Source organism: Emydura macquarii, unplaced genomic scaffold, assembly GCF_026122565.2.
Source record: "Emydura macquarii macquarii isolate MOO-44397 ecotype Brisbane River unplaced genomic scaffold, CSIRO-AGI_Emac_v2 contig_705, whole genome shotgun sequence".
Lineage (NCBI taxonomy): Eukaryota > Metazoa > Chordata > Testudines > Chelidae > Emydura > Emydura macquarii.
Genome location: NW_027130842.1, coordinates 10,499,414 through 10,514,355, shown reverse-complemented (window position 1 = coordinate 10,514,355; position 14,942 = coordinate 10,499,414). Strand labels below are relative to the sequence as shown.

The following is a 14,942-nucleotide window of genomic DNA, read 5'->3' as shown; positions in this document are numbered from 1 at the left end:
ATTAAGAACTGAAAATGTGTTTCCTGAACCATGTTCTGAAATTTTTACACTGAGTTGTTTGAATCAGCCCTGTTGCTACAGGCTAAAGGTAGGGACACTGCCTCCCACCCTTGCCCCTAATGTTCCCATTCACCCAATCTGAATGAGAAGACTTCTGAGCAGAGGCAGTCTCTCCCCTGCTGCAGCTGCTCAACAGCTCTCATTGCAGGCTAATTGCAGAATTTCAAGTAAGGAAAAAGAACAGCACTGCTCCACTTTCTACTTCCCTTCCAACCTGTCGTAAATATAGTAAAGAATGGCTCCCCTATCAATGCAGCTACCCAGGGCAGTGAGAGAAGAGGTGTAGAAGAGAAATGGAGAACCAACCACTGAACTACAGCTCATTTTATTTCCCAGGCCCAGCACAGGTTAAAACAGCTTGAGGGCTTCTCTAACTTGCATTTGGTCACTTGTCCCCAAGAGACCATATACCAAATCAAAGCCAGGTTTACACTACAGACTTTGGTCAGCATAACTATGTCAGTCAGGGGATGAAGAGGTGTGATCCCTGACTTGACAGTGTGTTGACAGAAGCTTTTAATGTAGCTGGTTTCACTAGCACATGTGGTTTTACTTCACTAATACAAATCGCAGCTTTGCTGGTATAGCTGCATCCAACCCAGGAGCACCTTACCTACACCAGTACAGTGCTCCTAGTGTACAGATAGCCAGAGCACAGCAAGCTCTCTCTACTTGCTCCCCAACATACACCCTGTACCAGAGGCTGTGGAAAGGGAAGACTAGAGGCCAATTATGCTAGTTCTACACCTGCTGGGGACTCACGTATGCCAGGGGGATCCATCAACAGAAGACTTATGGGTGGTTTCAGGAAAGAGAATTTGCCCCAAAATATTTATTATGCTAGAAGCTGGGTTATTCCCAGCAAGCCATCTGATGTGTGGGCAATCTGATGTGTGTGCTGAAGCTCGTCAACATTCTGACTGGTGCCTAGAATGGATCACCATTGAGAATGTCACAATCAGGGCCGATTGCAAGAAACAGAGCAGTTAAACCAGCAGTGTTTGGGGTGTATTCTATAATTAGGTTAATCAAACCAGCAACAAAATGAGCTTCTGTAGCACCACACTGGTTAACAAGAAGCCAAAACATGGCCCTCTTTCAGGGTTATTTTTCTTTCTTTACACAATTGTTTAAGCTTCAAGTCAGAATCTGCATATGACTGTGCTTCACCCATTGTTAGTATTCTTTAACCCTTAAAACTCTCAATATCAAATTTTAAATAGCATGGGGTTTTGATCCAAAGCCCAACTGACCTACGGTAATGTGTATCCTAGCCAGATTATGCCAAATGTGACCAGTGCCTAGAATGGATCACCACTGAGAATGCCTCACTCAGAGCAGACAGCAAGAAACAGGGTAGACACCCCAAAAACTGATGGTTTATTCTATAATTAGATTAGCCAAACCAGTAACAAAAGAGCTTCTGTAACAAGGAGCTAAAATATAGTCCCCTTTAGGCATTCCAGCCTCTGGTTCCCATCTAGATAAACTTGTCTTATATGATGAGAGGTTATTGAAAACCCAATTCACCATACATGAGGTTCTACCAATCCCAAAGAATCAGACACTTCAGGTCCATACATTTCAGAACTTATCCAAATATCACGCTGTCAGTCAATCCTTAGTAAATTAACTAAAGATTTTATTAATAAAGAGTTATTAAATGTTAAAAGAATCACATACATTACAAGAGATTGCAAAGTCCTTAGATCAGAATTGTAGCATTGATGGTGAGTTTGCTGGTTTACACAGAAGTCTTTGGAATAATTCCTAAGGGTAGAATCCAAATGGCAGTTAAGATCTAGAGTCTGTTAGAGTCTTTCCATGCATTTTCCAGAGTATTCCAAGTAATTACTTGGAAGATCTTAGTCCCATAGCCTAAACTTTTCCTGTTTAAAGTTCAGCAGACTAGAGATGGCAGGATCAGGCCTGAGGTTTCTCTTTTATAGATGAAACAAGCTGTCAAGTGTTTTGAGCACAGCATGTGACTGGATCCCTCTTTGTTGAGCACACACTGAATCACCTTTTGAAGTTAACATTCTATTTCCTATGCACACACAGGTATTCTAATTACACTAATTTACTTAAGGCTACTGCCAGTCATTATAACAGGGATAGATAAGCTAAAGACAATATAGGTAATATTACTAGTTTCCTGCAGGGTCTCACATCTTTGATCTTATGGTTAACTGAACACAACTGCACACATAATGTAAAGGCAAATAAGAAATGAATGGGACTTAGCATCTACAAGCCAATTTGGTTACATTGGTAAACTTCTAACAGGATACAGGTAAACGTAGATAAATACACTTAGTAACTATCTTTTTATTCTTATCACTTCAAAGTGAATGGGTTGGAGATTGCTAGCCTAATTAACACTCTTTGATACTACACACAAGTGAATTGTCCTGATTACAATTGCAATGCCTATTATTAAGTTGTTTTGGGTCATACACAGGTTAGCTGGTTTGCCAGCATCACAAACATAACCACTTTCCATTCGGGCTAAATGTCTCTGTTTATCAACAGCTGAAACAATGGAAGCTGCTGCCCTCTTAGACAAGCATAGCCAGACAGGAGTGGGAATTGAGCCATACAGTCTGATGGGTCTCCTCTGGGGTCCGAATGCAAACACAGAGGGGGCTGGAGGTTACTGGGAGGAGGTGTGTGAGAGTCAGAACTTAGAAGGAGACAGAAGGCAGCAGGAAAACCAAGACACTGTAAGAAAAGCACTAGTATCATAGTCCTGAGAGAAAGTCAAGAGAGCTTTTTGGAAAGAGGCTTGGAATTGTAAGCAAAGAAACTGCCTCCTGTTCGATTCTTACTATGTTCAGGAAAACAGACTGAGTGTACACTTTCTGTAAACCAATAGGATTGCAAAGAGCTAGCTACCTCATCAGTTTCTCCCGCTACAGGAAACAAACCCACAAGACCCTGAATTTTGGCTCACTGATCAAGCTAAGAAAGGGTAACATTGTGGCCCTTGTGTTTTGAAATATGTTCTGCCTTCAGGATGAAACAGCTGGACATCACTGACTTAGACTGGAAACTGTTTGGGGCAGCGACCATCTTTTTATATATGGTTTATAATGCCTAACACACAAAGGTCCCAAATCCTGGTTGGGATCGTTACATGCTATTACAAAACTAATAATTGATCTAGGGAATGGGAGATCTACAGAAAACAAAGATGCCTCATAAGATGGCAGACACACAGAGGGAACAAGCAGTGAGACAGTTAAAGGATTAGAGTGAAATAGCACAAGGGAAGCAAAACAGATTTTTTTAAAAAATCGAAGAAAAAAAATATACAACAAAGATTGAGTAACTTACCAAAAAGTTAAGCATGATCTTGTGTTCTCTCACTATTTTGAGGATGTGTGAAGGGTTTGAAATTTTTCCTAGGGTGATCATAAGAAAGCAACAGCCAAGACCAGCAGCACACTGCCTGGGCAGCAACCTACCAGCCTTTCCTTTCTTTAGCACTCTGTATTAGGTTATTCTGAAGCAGAAACCCCTGTCAGGAACTGCTTCAAAGTCCAATTTTCTAGTGTAGAAAACCTGGTGTGCATGCTGCTCCAGCTTTTCCTTGAGGACCATCTTTGCACTCACTAGTCACAGTTGCAGCTCCTTCTCTTCTCTGGACCTCTTAGCCTCTTTCAAACTGACACTATTGCTAGGAAGCAGCTCTTCTTGAGGTACAAGGCACTCTTCCCCTGCACAGAATAGTTCCTTCTTAGGCTCTGGGCACCCCACTCCTTCCTCAACCCTAGCAGTTCCCTGCCTCCTAAGTTTCCTTCTTGGTCTAAGAAAGAGGTGGCGGCTGGGTAAGGATAGTTGCCCCATTTACCATCCATCAAAGGGAGTTGCCATGGCAGGTTAATCTAACTAAATGTTTGTACATCTATGCACATGGGACTGGTTGAGGAAGAATAATTTAGTGTGAGAACACAAATAAGAGAGCATGTGGGGGGAGAGAAGAAAAAGTTTGACAAAGCAAAGAAAACAGAAGTTAATAAAAAATCTCAGAGGAGCCAGAGACAACACAGAGGGTATATCTATACTGTAATTAAAAAAAGAAGCAACTTGGGGCACTAAGTCTCAGAGCTCTGGTCAACTGACTCAGGCTGCAGGGTTAAAAATTACAACATAGACATTCCGGCTCAGGCTGGAACTGGGGCTCTGAGACCCTTCCACCTAGCGGGGTTTCAGAGCCCAGGCTCCAGCCCAAGCATCTATTCCACAATTTTTAGCTGCGCAGCCCGAGTCAGCTGGCATGGGCTAGCAAGGGCCATACTACAGATCTTTTACTGCAGTGTAGACATACCCACAAGAACTTAGGGTACAGCAGACTAGTGTGCTGCAGATACGCACTAAGGCCACATCTATACTACAGGTGCTGTAACGGCATAACTATGCTGCTGTAACCCCGAAGTGTAGATGAAGAGGTTTTTCCCATCGGTATAGGAACAGCTCCTCTCTGAGCAATGGCAGCTAGGTTGACAGAAACATTCTTCCATTGACATAGCTGCACCTACAGCTATGAGGTCAGCACAGCGTCTGCACTCAAGGGTATGCTTTTTAAAAATTTTATTTATTTATTAAAAACACCCCTAAGCCCTATAGCTATATCAATTTACGTTTCAGTGTAGACCAAGTCCCAATCTCCATGTGGACAAGCCCAGAGAGAAAGAGTAGGACTCAGGGAAAGAAAGATTCTAAGCAAGAGCACAGAAGATGATACAGTGCGCCACCACTGGGAACAGAGATCAAAGAGTCCTCTTTTTACATCACATAAATTCTGAGTGTACCACTGTGTCTTCCTGGCCTGCTTTTTGTTTATACATAGAAGTACACACATAGGTATTTTCCCAACTCATGAAGGAGATTGTCCTTAAGACAGTAATTAGCTCCGGTGGGGGTAAATAGGTTCAAGAATTCTATTAGTACTGAGGTTTTTATGTAATACAATGTGCAGATTTGGGGACTACAGCCATTCTAGTTACACTAGAAGTACCAGGACACAGAGCCAAAAGAGAGAAAAAATTGAAATGTCTCCCTCAAGAAGCTTTTGAATCCCCCGTCCTCTTTTAAAAATGCTGGAGGCGGAAAGAGTCAATTTCCATCCCCACAAAAATGCCAGAATTAGGATGATACTAGACTGATTTTTGCCAGTGAGTTAAGCCAAAATTTGAGCCATAAGGCAAGAAGTTCAACTGAACCGCTCAGCCCCAAATCAAATTTTGTTATGAACACCTGGGCTCAAAATATCATGGAAAGCACTCCTTTTCTCCTCTCCACACCTTCCACATGAGAACATATTCTTCTGTTAAAAAGGACTAGAAAGTGGCATTTCAGGAGATACCATTTACAAACAAGTATGCTACTTCAATCCAGAAAAAATAAAGCAAGCTCTTTATCAACATATTAGGAAAGGCTAAATGAATATACTATGTGCATGTACAAAGTGAATGCAGAAGTCAATGACCTCAAGACTGTAGGACTCACTTTATATAACTTCCACTTTTCAATGAGGAAAAATAATTTTTTAAGTGATAGGTAAAGTTTTCAATAATGCAAAAGGGTTCATCAAAGTATAGTGAAACTCATCTTAAGCAATCAGTCAGAGGCCTTTCAAATATCAGGTGATTAAAAGGAGGGGTGAACCTCCTAATAAAGATGAAAAAGAATGGTTCTCAATTCATTTGGGTATACTTTGAGGAAGTTTGAGACAGGAGGATGTTCAGTGAGAGTGGTCTCTTGTGCAGATTTCACTGTAGTTGTCTTCAAGCTGACTGCTTCCTGAAGTATAATAATCACAAATGTGATTAAAGAATATGCCCAAAATCTAATAATGGAGTAAGACTTGAAATGTAAAGCATTATATACTTTAATTGACCCATATTTTGAGAAAATGGACAGTCAATGAACAATGACTCATGTTTAGTTTAAACAAAACGTATGTTTCTGTAATTCAGATTGTAAAGAAAGGCTAGGAAACCAAACTAATTTCCCCCTTTCTTCCCTTTTGATCTACAAGTATTTTTGCATGAATACCACTGGGGCAAAGACAGCAGGCTGCTTCTGAGGCAATCTCTACTCTTCTTTCTATGGCTATTTGATCTAACCTTAAAAGTGAACTCTATGTAGCTTTAATCAGTTCTTCTGTCAATAAGAGAATTTGGACCATTTTCCCCACCCAGTCATCATGTTACTATGTTCCTAGTTAAGGGAAAGAAGTGTTCCTTGTTAGGTGCTCTGTCACCGGATGACTGGTCCCTTTCAGGGGGAGCAGGGTCCAGTGCACCTGGACTGGATTACCTGCTGCACAATTGCTGCCCAATTCATAAAAATAAAGACGGCTGCAGGTGGTTGGGATATGCTGCAGACTTTAAAGGGAGTAAGGCTCCTGTAGGGCCCTGAGTCAGCCAGGGGAAAGACTAGTGGAGAAGGCCAAACTCCAGGAAAGAGGTGCTGGGAGCACAGGAAGACAGACCCTCAGGGAGGAAGGGCTGTACCTAACTTGGGACTGGGGCAAAAGAAATGAACTTTAAAGAGAGAGGACAGACCCAGCAAGGGGATGGGCCCAGCTGAAACTAGGATGAAGACTTTTTTAGGTCTGATTTCCATTTTGAATGACTTTGTGCAGGATCCCAGAAGAGGAATGTTTTGAATATCTAGACTGTGGGCTTTAAGGGGCCCTGAGTGAAGAGGAAACTGAGGCAGGCCTCAGTAGAGCCATGTTTGGCCAGCAGGAGGTGTTATAGGGCAAGTGTGCCCTGTAACACATCCTCCTGAATTTTTAGGCTGCTGTGGCTGTTTGAAAGACTATTTTCACACAAGGGCTGGGTTTACCCACCCCCCATCGGCTCACTGCTGATGAAAGCTATTACTTGAACTGCAAAAGAACAAAAACAAAAAATCAGGTGCTACACCCAAAAGAATACACAGTAGAACCTCAGAGTTACGAACACCTTGGGAATGGAGGCTGTTCATAACTCTGAACAAAACATGGTTGTTCTTTCAAAAGTTTACAGCTGAACATTGACTTAATACAGCCTTTAAACTTCATTATATAGAAGAAAAATGCTGCTCCCCCCCCCTTTTTAAGAGGTTTACATTTAACACAGTACTGAACTATTTGCTTTTTTTTGGGGGGGAAGGGGGGAGGGAGGGGTCATCGGGAGGTGTCCTCTGCTGCTGCCTGATTGCATACTTCCAGTTCCAAATGAAGCATGTGGCTGACTGGTCAGTTCGTAACTCTGGTGTTCATAACTGAGGTTCTACTGTACATTATATTTAATCTAAGTCAGGATTTTTTCTCTCTTTTTAAAAGAATCACAGTCATCATGATTCACCCTCTAAGATGTGAGGTTAAGTACAGTAGCCCCTCACAGCATGAGTGTACTGACTTCCCTGACCCTTATGTCTCCAAAGTTTAGTATCAGATATTACTCGAAGGGTTTCTCTTTCACATTTTAAAGGACCTTTAGATCACTGTAGGAGGCCCAACCCTGCACTATCATAGCAAGTAATTAGGAAGCAAGAGCAGTTAGCTCAACTACAGAAGAAAAGCTCTTCAGCAGCAACATGTAGAGCGGCAACATGGGCCACTAGAGCCAGCAGTGGAATGGTTGACAAAAGAAGAGATCAAGCTTTCACCTCAAAACCTGTATTAATAGGGGAGGGGATAAAAACAGGCACCACTGACTCCCTAACTTTCTCTCCTTTCCCCCAGCTCCCAAGATAGCATGAAAGCAGATATGCTCCCCAAATAATAAGCAATATTTCACACACAAATTGCTTCAAGATGACAAAGACTGGAGAAGAGAAAGTAGTTACCAGCCTCAGTGCTGCTGGGGGAAAAAAAATCCACCACCTGGGTTCAGATCTCCCTAATTCTTCCTGCTGTCTGCTGGTCCTTTCTGCTAGGGAATACTTGAAACACCACAAGAAGTGAAGAGCAAATGAAATTTCAGTCCAGTTGTACCTCTTCCTCTTCACTACCTTGCAAGCCTCCATCTTCTTTCAAAGAGTGAAAGAATGAGTCCCTCCCCCACATCCCTAGTTCTTAGGAGACTGATAAGACCGCCAAGATACCATTTCAAAGCGCCTCCTTGCAGAAAAGAAAGCATCAGGGAAGTAGGGAGAAGATCACAGCCTAGGCAACTGTTCTTTTCCAATCATCCCTTCCCTTGCAGCAGCTAAGGACTTTCTTGGGAGAACAGGAAGATGTTTGTTCCTTCTCCTGCCTAAAGTGATAAGGAAAAAAGAGGAGACAGCAATTAGCTTCTTCCCCTGTTACCACTGGACACTGAAGGGAGAAGGGGCACTAGTATCTTTCCTTCTCCTCCTGCCCTATTGACACTGGCCTGATGGGGAATCCCCATGCTGGAATCCCCATCCCCTTACTTTGGAGTAAGATGACTGTATTCAGGGACTGTTGGTGTGTGTGGTTTAAAGAAGTTTTTTAAAAGCTGGTCCCAGTTTTTATGACCTCTGCAAGCTGGTCACCTAAAGAAACCACTGATGAGTTGAGACAGAGAGACTACCAGTAACTGTCACGGGTTGCCACTCTGTTCTATCTCCCACAATATCTCTTAATGAAAACAACCTGCCCTCCCTGAACACACAGTCATACATGCACAGATTAAGATTGAATAGGGTAATCAGATTTTCAAACTGAAAAATAAGGACATCTGCTCTGGAGAAGGTAGCTCAGATAAGGACTGGTGGAAAGTGGGTTACCTGGTTAACTGACTCTCCCCACTCCTTTGGCATATATCCTAGGTCTGAAAATCTGGCCACTTTACCTGAGGCCCCTAGTGCTGCTCAACCCCTCTCACCATCTATTATGGGAGCCTCTCCCATTGCTACACCAACTGAAAAGGAACCTTCTAAAGCTCCCATGGTAGCAGAGAAACTTATTTTGGAGGATGGAGGGGGGACGAGAGCTAAGCTGGGAAGAGGATGTTCTAAAACCCAATTTTAAAAAAAGCAGCAGCACATTTGGACTATAATTAATTCTGACCCTCAGTTTCTCACCACGTGAATGCTGAGGGATACAACAACACTAAAATAACCGAGACCACACATTCAGAATTCACATTAAGCTATTAGAGAAAAAAAAAGTATTATTTTACTGTTAAATTCAAAGATAAGGAAGCTATCAACCCACTCCAATTGGAGCATCAAGGTTAATTAATTGATTTTTGGGCTAGAAACTCAGATCAATCAGCAGCTAAGTGTATTTAATATTTTTATTCAAAATAATTTTTTATCGTGTTTTGCCTTGAAAATTCAGGTCACCAGTCTACTCTGGAAGAATATTGTGCCTAAAGAACCAATGAAATTATGGCATTATGAAAGCAGATTATAAGCAAAGTAAGTGAGAAGGGAAGGGAATTTTAGTCAGACTTCTTAAATAGGTATTAAAAACACAACTCCAATGAGAGCACAAGCTAATTTTTCTTAAAATCATTTTCAGGTCACCTTAAAAATGAACGGTTTCTAGTCCATTTTATTTTATCCTAAAACCCCTGACATCTTCCCTAGCAGTCCTTAAGTCATATTTTGTCTGTGTTTTGGACATATTAAGTGTGCATACTTGCAGACTTCAATTAAATGCACACCATTAACTATTTTTTTAGCTCTGATTAGAAGCCTATGTAAAATTATAACTAAGTTATTAGACTGATACAAAATAATAAAGGGGTATCTATCCAAGGTTCTAGGCACCCCGCCATAAGTTACGAAAACAAACTAAACCACCCACCGAACAAGCTTCCCTCTACCCCCACATCCAATTTTTCCTCAAAGACAGACTTCTGCAACAACCCATATAAATAACAGAGTGCTATGAACGTCAATAGATTTGGACTCTTTCAGACCCAAATGGGAAACCTGTTCTAGAGCTGGAGGTCCCTCAGAGCGCTCTCTACTGCCAGACCTCCTCCTAATCAAGAGACAGCAGCTTGAATGCCTAGATGATTGCAACTGTGATAGTATTCAGCGGGGGAGTCAGTGTCTTTGTCTGCACTGCCAAAAAAAAGGGTGCATTTTCATAACAAACAAGCCAATGCACATTATCTCACTGCAAAATCCTAGTGGAGACAAAGTACAGGTAGTTTTTATATAATAAAACCATCTAAATAAGGGGTGGTAACTATGTCTTCTGCCGACATAGCGCTGTCCACACAAGCACTTATGCTGGCAAAACCGTTCAGGGGGTGTTCTGCCAGAATAAATGCTCGTGTAGACAAGGCCTTAGTGACTTACCCAATATCACATAGGAAGTCTCTGGCTGAGCTGGAATTGGAACCAAACTTACAGTGACCCAGGCCAGTGCCTTAATCACATCTTTCCTAGAACTGAAAGTAGTATTATCCACTACTTTTAGAGACTGCCTAATTGGCTGTCTTGATCAATTCAATGTGTTTTCCATAGGGATGTTGCAGCTGAAGAAAACCAGGATGTGCCACTCAGGAACTGGGAGGAGAAAATTTGTAGATAGGTGGACTTGTTATAGAACTCCTTCCAGAGGAGATAATAATGAGCATGCTGGACCTAAATTCTACATCAAAATCCCTGATTGGCTATATTGCAGCATGACATACTGGAAATTTTGTGCCAGCTCTGAGTATATATGAATAAATGGAAGTTAGTACTGAGTAAGATATGAAAACAATAGCATAATTACTGCATTATTCTTTTGTTATTTTCTATTACACCGCTCTTATGCTTTCAGCATGCCACAAATTTTTGTAATGTCAATACTAAAACCACATTATAAAAATTATCAAAAGAAACAGGAAGATTTGGCAGCGGGGTGGGAAATAGTTGAAAGCTTAGCACCCCAAAAGCCATCAGAGGTTCTAGTTTGTGAAATAAACCAATTAGCTAGTTACTACTACTAAAATGATATGCAGTGGTATAATTAATATTTAAATTCTCTAGATTCTAGAGAGTTAATACCATATTGTGATGAATGTGAGCAGTTCATCTCTCTCTTGAAGCTATCGTTCCATGCTGTTTACAAGATCAGGAAGACAATTATGCTTCAGTTTATACTCTTCCCATTTGCAACAACGGTTAAAAATGTAATTTTAAATGCAATTTAGATTCTGGAGCACAATTTTGTGGCAAAGGGTGGATTCTACAGCTATGTAATCATGGAATACATGTGGCCCTGTGAATCTGACCTTTTCAACAAAGCCTCTCTCAAGTAGTAACTTCATACCAAAAAGGAGGGAAAAAACCCAACACACACAATTCAGAATAATTAGAAAGTAATTTTAAAAAACCACCTTCTGGAATGTTGGTGTTTTCTAAATAATTAAGTTTGATACCTTGGAAATAGGCATCTGTGAACTATCTCAAAATAGACATGATAATTAATGTTTGTAAAATAATTTGAGATTGCCAATGTTTTTCATCCAAGTACAATTAACATTTGTTAAATTCTAGCTATTTGTTACTCTCTCTACTTTATACAAATGAGCTTTAAATTTGTTTTTCTAGTCATAGCTATAGAAAGACATCAAATGTTTTCAGGAAGCTAAAAATACAAAGCTAAAAACCTCGGTTTTATGATATCAAAGTATGGGGCAGCTCTCAACAATTTCATAAGAGACAAGAGGTGGTCATAAAGTTGGTGGTCTGGATATTGTCTTTTTACAACTGAAATACAGATACAGAAAGCATACTACCATGTAACAAAGCCAAAAGATCCTCAGTTAACAAAATCTGTCCAACTTTGGGAAGAGTAGAGGACCAATTTTATGCAGATAAAGTGGTACAGGATTATACTTAACCTCATATTTGAGAAGGATTCAAATTTTCACCCATTCCAATTTTCTAATGCTTTCTCTGCAAAAATACTAAATTGTGGGTTATGGGCAGGGCTAATTTAAAAATGCAGATGTGGACTTTTTCACAGAAACTGGCAAGAACCAAGGTATGAATAAAACTTTGTACTTATGTTATAATTTCATGATAAGAGAAGATTTTCTTCTCTTTTCTGGAACAAATAATAAAACGAAAAAGTTTATAATTTCTTTTAATAGTACAAAGCTTTTTGACAAATTAGATAGAGGTAATGGGATCAAGCATAAACTCTTATTTATGATAAAATCCTCAAGATAAGCAGGCATGCAATCCTTAAATTCAAAGAGCACAATTAAAGCTGCAATGCCGTACTTAAGAACGTAAGAATGGCCATACTGGGTCATACCAATGGTCAATCTAGTGCAGTATCCTGTCTTCCGACAGTGGCTAATGCCAGGTGCTTCAGAGGGAGAACAGGTAATCATCAAGTGATCCATCCCATCGGCCATTCCCAGCCACTAGCAAACAGCAATCCCTGCCTATCCTGGCTAATAGCCATTGATGGACTATCCACCATGAATTTATCTAGTTCTTTCCTGATTCTACCAAACTAAGAAAAAAATACACTAGTAAGAAACGATAAAAAATTCAGAAAGATTAACTGTGTTGGAGGAGATACAATGTAAAATTAAAGAAGTTTATGTATCATATTGTTAATACTGCTGACTTAAAAAGAGCCAGGGAAGTTTATATGTGCATTTTACCACACTAATTAGCATGACAATCTAAAGCAATGTCTTGCCCTTATCACAAACAGGGAGCATCACTGGAGACAAAAAATTGAATTGTTTTGCCCTTTATTCTGGATTCCCAACAGACTTCAAACCAGAAAACAAGTTTTACAGTAACTCACGCTAACATACTTCTTCTGTCTACTTTTCTAGCTAAATAACTTTTTCAGCGTAAGAATTATATTCTGTGGAGAAAAGTTGCAGATTTCAGGATCTCATTTATGCTGGCAAGCACTTCCTGCTCATTGCTGGGGAGTGGAAAACATTTGCAGAGTTGCCATTCGATCTGCATTAAAGAAAACAAGCTACAGTTTGGTATTGGTCAGCTAGCCAGTTTCAAGAGGAAGGAAGCTTGCAGCCTCTAGCAATTCTGCTAGCACCATTAGGTGTTAACTTTGACTTCAAGATATTGTAGGTTATAGGGAATTTCCTTGAAACTAAAAGTCAAAGTAAAAATTTAAGTATAATCTTGTTAGAATTGTAGCACAGCCAATTACTCTGCCAGGAAACAGTTGAAGTCAAATTTTAAAATCCAGATAAAGGCTTGATTAACCTTAAACATATCCACATGACAAAGTGTGCAGTTCTAAAAGATATTTAGATGTACGTAGACACCTGAATTAGACATGTGTCTGAAAAAAATCTACTCAATACCTGCTAACCTGAATTCTAAACCTACTAGCTGGGATGGATACCTGTGCTGCCATGATCCTAAGGCAATGCACAGAGACAACCCACACCCAGCATTTTAAAGGACACAATAGTTGTACACTTTGTATTCTTTATTTAGTTTTAACATGTTAAGCAACTGTCTACATCACGTTTTTTCAAAGTTTAACTCAGCCCTGGTCTACATTGACCTGGCGATTCGGCGGCAGTCGACAGGAGTTACGCAAGCTACTCTACGTAACTCCCATCGACTGTTGTGCTTCCCTTCTGCGTGGTGTCTTCGCTGCACTGCGCCACTTGAGGGGGTGGTTTACCAGCGTTGACTTTTGGATCGATTGAGCAAGTCTTCACTGACCCCTCAATCGATTCAGATAGGTCGATCTGACAGCCGCGACTTTGCCGCCATCTGTATAGACATACCCTCAGTAATATCAATTGAATAGCATTATTTATTATTCACCCAGTATCTTGTAATTAACTCAAATATTATGTAACCAGCTGAAAAGCTAGCTGAATACTGTAAATAGTTTTCAATACTAATGACACTGAAGTATCTTTGCAAACACACTTCACCGAATACTACTTATTACATCTCTTGCTTTAACTGTTTTTTCCTTTTCTCAAAACAGATATTTACAAACTGTAGTTCTATTTTCTAACTTATCCTACAAGTCTTTCCTTCTCTTGTTCCAGTCTATATTCTCAGGTGGCATTTGTTAGTCTCCTACTAAGCAAGCTGGAGACCCATGGTGAAATCCTAGCCCTACCGAAATAAATGGCAAAACTCCCACTGATTTCAATGGGGCCAGGATTTTACTCCTAAACGGAAGGTGGGGCAACGACATTCAGGGATAATGCCTTACAAAAAGCCAATTATCCTCTTCGTTGCAGGGAAAGGGAAGGGTAGTAAGATCCTACAGGGTACAGTCCCCGAATCCCATATGTGAAACACTTACCAGACAATGACATTTGAAATGTCATGCACTCAGCCATCCCCAGTCCCTAAAGACTGCACTATTTCCACACTTAACTGCAGTGTGTCATGGCTACTACTTTGTTACTCTCCTTCACCTTTCTGGCTGATGCCAAGGGAGTGTCTCCTCACCTATTCTCTTCTCTCAATGAACAGTTTCAGCATCTGCCCCTTCTGCTGTTTAAAAATCTGTGTAAATCAACAGCTGACAAAAACTGTTGTCAGTTTCAGTGCTCCATTACTGCTCTAGATAGCAGCTTTGAAACTGACTAGTCTTTTTAATCTTGTATTGCTGCAGTTTGACAAAGCAAACTGGAGTAGAGGCACATGAATTCTGCAAACTTAAGAGACAGCACAGTTTTGGTTCACAATTGGTAGGTTATCTTTGTAACCATAAAAGAATAGAAACTTTATTTTATGTTACCTTAGATTCTGCAGAAGTTGATAGCAGACAACTGGAAAAGCTTCCTACTCACCCTCAGGGAGGAGATTTTTCAAGCTCTACATCAGACACAGCCATATGCCTTAGAAGAGCATCGATTTACTAATCTGCTGAACCTCTCTGCAGCAGGCTTTGGGTCACAGGAAACTGCTTAAAAAGCCATACCTCCCGAAAAAAT

General features: G+C 40.5%; 1 protein-coding gene across 2 annotated transcripts in view; it reads right to left on the bottom strand.

Moving 5' to 3' along the window:
- The window catches only part of TAB2 (TGF-beta activated kinase 1 (MAP3K7) binding protein 2), a 140,302-nt gene that overhangs the window by 115,542 nt on the left and 9,818 nt on the right, over nucleotides 1–14,942 (bottom strand). The window lies entirely within an intron of this gene.